Source organism: Mus caroli, chromosome 3 (genome assembly GCF_900094665.2).
Source record: "Mus caroli chromosome 3, CAROLI_EIJ_v1.1, whole genome shotgun sequence".
Classification (NCBI taxonomy): Eukaryota; Metazoa; Chordata; class Mammalia; order Rodentia; family Muridae; genus Mus; species Mus caroli.
Window position 1 is genome coordinate 66,828,529 of NC_034572.1, and position 5,541 is coordinate 66,834,069.

Sequence of the window (5,541 nt, forward strand, 5' to 3'; positions counted from 1 at the left end):
AGGGAAGGGAAGAGAATGGAAGAAAGAAAGGAAGAAAGGGAAAGGAAGGAAGGAAGGAAGGAAGGAAGGAAGGAAGGAAGGAAGGAAGGAAGAAGGAAGGAAGAAAAGAACAAAAGAAGACAAATTACAAAAATCAAAACTGTGGATTTAAAATGAATGGTCTGATCACTCTAAATTCCCATTTGGTTTTAGTCTGTCTTCAGAGCATTCAGTTTCCCAAAGAGATTTATTGATTTTAGATAGAATCTCAAAGTCATTAGATTATACTAAATAGTATCAGGAACCAGCAAGGATTCTTAGTGGATAAGGGTGCTTTCCACTAAGCCTGATAATCTACATCCATCACTTTGACCAATGTGGTAAGAAGAGAGACTCTACTCTTGCAAGTTCTCCTCTGACCTCCACATGTGCACATATATGGAAAAATAAATTTAATAATAGAGTAATATAAATCATTTATATATTATAAAGTTCTAACTTTACAGTCTGACTATGCAAAGAAATGTACTTATTATTTTTGTTTCAAGTGACTGACACTTATCTTGATGTAAGTATTTATGTAAGATCTACATTGAAAATTTTACCAGGAATGGTATACATGAACATCTATGTTGAATGTTTTTATATCTTAGGAACTAGTTTATTGATTTTAATAAAGTAATGCATTTATTTTATGTTTTTATTTTTTGAGATTATAATAGGACAAAATCTCTCCCTTCCGTTTGCTTCTTTCCTCCCTTCAAGTCCTCCCAATTACCCCTCCCCTTTCTCTTTCAAATTCATGACTGAAATATTTCTATTACTAGTTGTTATTGCCTGCATATGTGTGTGTGTTTGTATGAGAGAGAGAATATGTATATATGTGTATATATATATGCATATATATATGCACACATACACATGTGTGTGTATGTATGTGTATGTTATATTTGTTCCTTATGATGTTATTTGTATGTATTTTTCAGGGATGACCCTGAAAAACAAACAACAACAAAACAACAACACAATTCAGTAGCTAAACAAATTAGGGACCTGCCACTTTTGTGGTAAGTAACAACTTAGCTTCTGATATTGCCAGGGGTCCAACTGTACAGACTGGGCCTAAATAAGGTAAGTATACCTGACATCTTGTCTAAAACTGATCAAGTGATTTCTGCATTTTGTCTCCTTGATGAGGCTATGAAAATCTACTGTACTCTCTTCCAGCTGAGCTTCCTGATGCTCTTCTCATGCTGTGTTGCCAAGTTGCTGAATTGTTCTTTGTGGTATCAACCCTGCACATTTGCTTGGGCTACTAAATGATCTCAGACCATCAAGAATGGGAATAAAGGAGGATGACCCTTGCAGTAAACCAGATAAAACTCTATGGTGACTTAAATCCAGAATGTGACCATGAACTGAGCAAGGTCTAAATTATTATGGTATGTATTTTGGAGGCAGAACTAGTAACATTTGCAGATATAAGAAAAAAATTAAACATAGCAAATACATGTTTTTAAGCCACTAGAAATGAGACAGTTACCAAGCAATGAATAACTTTATGAGTTTTTACATGATACTTTATACCATGGCAATAAAGAAGGTGATTTGAGAAAGATGGCAGTAAATTAGAATGCAAAGTATATAAAAATGAAGCTCTGAAAAAGTGAAGAAGTCAAAATTCAACCAATTATTTTCTTGTCTTCCAGCAACCACTCTTTAATAAATACTGTTATAGCTTTGGACAAGATAAATAATTCATTGACATATTTGTGAAAAAAATGATAATGAGGAAGATCAACTAGTAACTAATAAGAGGATTCAAAGAAAGCATATATTTTTAAAGATTTATATGTGTATGCAAGTACATGTGTGTGTATGTGTATGTGTGCATATGTATGCACACATTTGAGAGAATATTTTTGCAGGCTAAAAAAGGACACTGGATTCCCTGCACCTGGCTTTTTTTTAAATATTTTTTTTTATTACGTATTTTCCTCAATTACATTTCCAATGCTATCCCAAAAGTCCCCCATACCCTCCCCCCGACTCCCCTCCATCCATTCCCATTTTTTGTCCCTGGCGTTCACCTGTATTGGGGTATATAAAGTTTGTGTGTCCAATGCCCAATGTAGACGATAGTAACTCAACTTTATTCCTTTACAAGAGCAGCATTGTCCCATAAATTCCAACTCATCTATTTCTCTGCCTCTTGGAAATGGAAATATTATGTGTGGAATGTTACAGTAAAGTTTTAAACCTCATTATATTTATTTTATGTTGTATTATACAAACATATTGTTATATTATTAAACAAGTCAGCATACATTTACCAAAATGAGACAAAAAAAACAGTACTTCTACATATGATTAGCACTGCTGTATCTAATAAACTTCCACTAACCTCTTAAGTTTGTTTAACAATACGGTTTTACTTTATGATATACAGTGAATACCACAACTATAAGAATACTGCTTTAAAGAGGATTCTAGATGAGTTCTACTTATAAAGGTCAGATCGACCCAGTGTATTTAAACAGATGGACACTTACTATGCAGATAGAGCAATTGCATCATTGACGCTTGGTCTTTTTTTATTTTGTTGTTTATATGTTTTTAATTCCTTTTTCTTTTCTTTTTGATTTGTTGGTGTGTGTGTGTGTGTGTGTGTGTGTGCCTGTGTGTGTGTTTTTAATTGAGAAGACAATTTGTGACATTTAGTTCTCTCCTGCCACCATTAGAATCCCCGACACTGGACTCAGGTCACCCAGCTTCGTAGCTAGATCCTTCAAGTAATAAGTCTTCTTGCTGACTCTTGTTTTGTTTTATGCATAATCAAGACAAAGAACAGAGTTGTTTTTGAGATAAGGAAGTCTTTGAAGAGGTTATTAAACATCTGTGTTACGTATATAAAGTGTGACATGTTTATTAAAAATGTCTAAGGGAATTTGTGCATAATGCCTAGGGTTTCAGGGAGAACTCCAAGCTGGGCCGTAACTGGATATCATCAGTGCTTACATTAAGAGCAGCTTAATGGAATTATATTTTCTATTTTATATAAACATAAAAAACATAAACACTGTGTAAGGAATGAGCCTGGCTTTATACATTTTAGAGATTAGAATAAGAAAATAGTAAAGAAGATATTTTTAATGACATACCATTTTAATGTGTGTGTGCACGCACATGTGCTTGTGTGAGTGAGTGTATGTGTGCTTGCGTGTATGTGTATGTGTGTGTGTGTGTGTGTGTGTGTGTGCATGTGTGAGTGCAGATGCCAACAGAATTACAATCAGGATATCAGACCCCCTCCTGGAATTAGAGGTGGTTGTGAGACCACTGAAGTGATAGAAACAAACTAGGGTTCCATGGGGAAAAAACAAATGCTCTTAAACACTGAGAGTCTCTCTAGCCCACCAATGGAAATTAAACAGGAAGGGAATGTGAAGCCTGGTCATTTAGGACGGTCTTTATGACTCAGTTGTAAATAATGCTTCAAGATGTAAGTGTGTGCCAGGTTCCGGATGGCTGTGTAAGGGGAGGTGTAACGTAGTTCCTGCCCCTGGAACATTGCCAGGCTGTTGATCCCCATGATCCCTATGTGTGCTGATGGTTGCTGCTGCTCTGAAACTGATCTTCTGTCGTTCTATTTTATGTTCAATCTTTCTTTCTGGGGAATATACTACTCCCCATTACTCAGAGCTAAGTACACCATAATAAATGAAATACATGCAGTTCTCAGGGAGTAATAGTGGTGGTCATGGCACTGTGGAAGAGGAGGAACAGACTTTCTACTTATCGTTTAGGACCATGGGAAAGGATTTAAACAACAAAACCACAGAGGCCACAAAGCCTATGTGGCCTTGTGTAGAAATAATTCACTACAAGACTTGTCTGGAATTTAGAATCATAAGGAGATACATGTACCTTCTGGTCCAATGACTGTTGCACTAATTACCATGGTGAAGTTGGGGATAGAGTTAGTGTCTAATAAAAGAAAACGTATAGATAGAAAAACTAGGAATTTAGATATGATTTAGGAATGACTACTATTAGAAGGAAGGTAGACGAGGCTATGAGATGGCTAAGGATGAGAAAATAAGGATGAGAGAATTAAGAGACGATCTAAGCATATAACAAGTTAGAGCTTTGTTCTCCTAGCTATTTGAAGAATCAGAGATGATAATGCCTGGAAAGGTATTAGATAGAGCTAATCACTTTACCTACACAGAATTCAAAACTTTGTAAGGAATAATTTTACTTTTAGTAGGCTGTAACCTTTTTGTTCTTCAATGAAAACAGATATGAAAGACTGCTCTTTGCTGTACCAGAAAACCACAAGTGCTGTGATCAGTTATCCATGAAGAACAGGCTGTGTAAACCGATAAGGAAATGTGCTTTTGCTTTGTGTTTAGTTTCTGCTCTAAGAAAATGGGCGTTGGGGATATGAATCTGGAATTAGTAGACTTTATGTAAATTTAAGAATTTTTTGAGGATTATTAACTATGATCAATGCCTTGGTGATGTATCTTTAGTAAATAAAAGACTGGGTTCAGAGGCTCTCTGGTTGGGAGAAGGCATGAGAAGGGTGAGAAAACAAAAGAATGAAGAAAGGAGAAGAAAGAATGATGAGAATCTTCATTGAACAGAGAGAGTACCTGAACTGACAGCTTGCATCTACTACTGACTCCGACTCATTATTGAATCAGCATTGTTCCCATTCCCACCTTTCTCAGGACCCTCCTCACGCTTAGCCTGGGCCTTGGCAAGTGTGCCAATGTTGAATGCTGCTGATAACCAAGAATCCAGAGAAGTAAGATGGTTGAGAATGAGCTGATACCTGGGAATGCAGAAATGAGTTTGGGCTGTGAAAGTGTGTGGCATGAGGTCACAGGGGTAGTGGACTAGTGAAAATGTGGAGCAAAGAGAGAAATATAGGAAATGGGGAGAGGTATTTAATTTTCTAGTTTTGTTGTTAAGAAAAGGGAAGAGGGGAACTAGTAAAACCTTTAGAAAGTAATAATATGGTCATCAAGAATTGGGCTACACAGAATCCTTCTTGAATGTAGACAGGGAGAGAAAAGGATAGGTTACAGCAAGCTTGCATCTAGAGGGATGTAGAGACTTTTATGTTTTGTGTGTGTGTGTGTGAGTGTGAGTATGTGTGTGTGTGAGTGTGTGTGTGAGTGTGTGTGAGTGTGTGTGTGAGTGTGTGTGTTTGTGTGTTTGTGTGTGTGTGAGTGTGTGTGTGTGTGAGTGTGTGTGAGAGTGTGTGTGAGTGTGTGTGTGAGTGTGTGTGAGTGTGTGTGTGACTGTGTGAGTGTGTGTGTGAGTGTGTGTGTGTGTGTGTGTGTGTGAATTTTCTTTTTGAGGCAGGGTTTCATGAAGCATAAAATGATATCAAATCATCTATGCTGCTGAGGATGATCATGAACTTTTGATCCTCCTGGCTTCACTGTCCAAAGCTCAAATTATAGGTCTGTAACCATGCCTGGTTCTGGATCAAAAATATGGGACTGGTTGGTTTGATGAAGTAATTGAATTTTAGGTGTTATTTTTGAA

At 36.7% G+C, this 5,541-nt stretch overlaps 1 protein-coding gene and 1 long non-coding RNA gene across 3 annotated transcripts in view; one reads left to right on the forward strand and one right to left on the reverse strand.

Moving 5' to 3' along the window:
• Bche (butyrylcholinesterase) overlaps positions 1-5,541 on the reverse strand; it is a 76,114-nt gene that overhangs the window by 31,266 nt on the left and 39,307 nt on the right. The gene's annotated exons all lie outside the window — the stretch shown is intronic.
• Positions 974-5,541, forward strand: part of LOC115030600 — a 17,622-nt gene continuing 13,054 nt past the window's right edge. The window contains exons 1-2 of one of the 2 annotated variants that reach the window (XR_003836185.1): positions 974-1,046; positions 1,207-1,421. This is a non-coding gene — a long non-coding RNA (uncharacterized LOC115030600). Of the gene's footprint in view, positions 1,111-1,206; positions 1,422-5,541 lie in introns of both variants that reach the window. The other variant, XR_003836186.1, reaches the window with a different exon arrangement.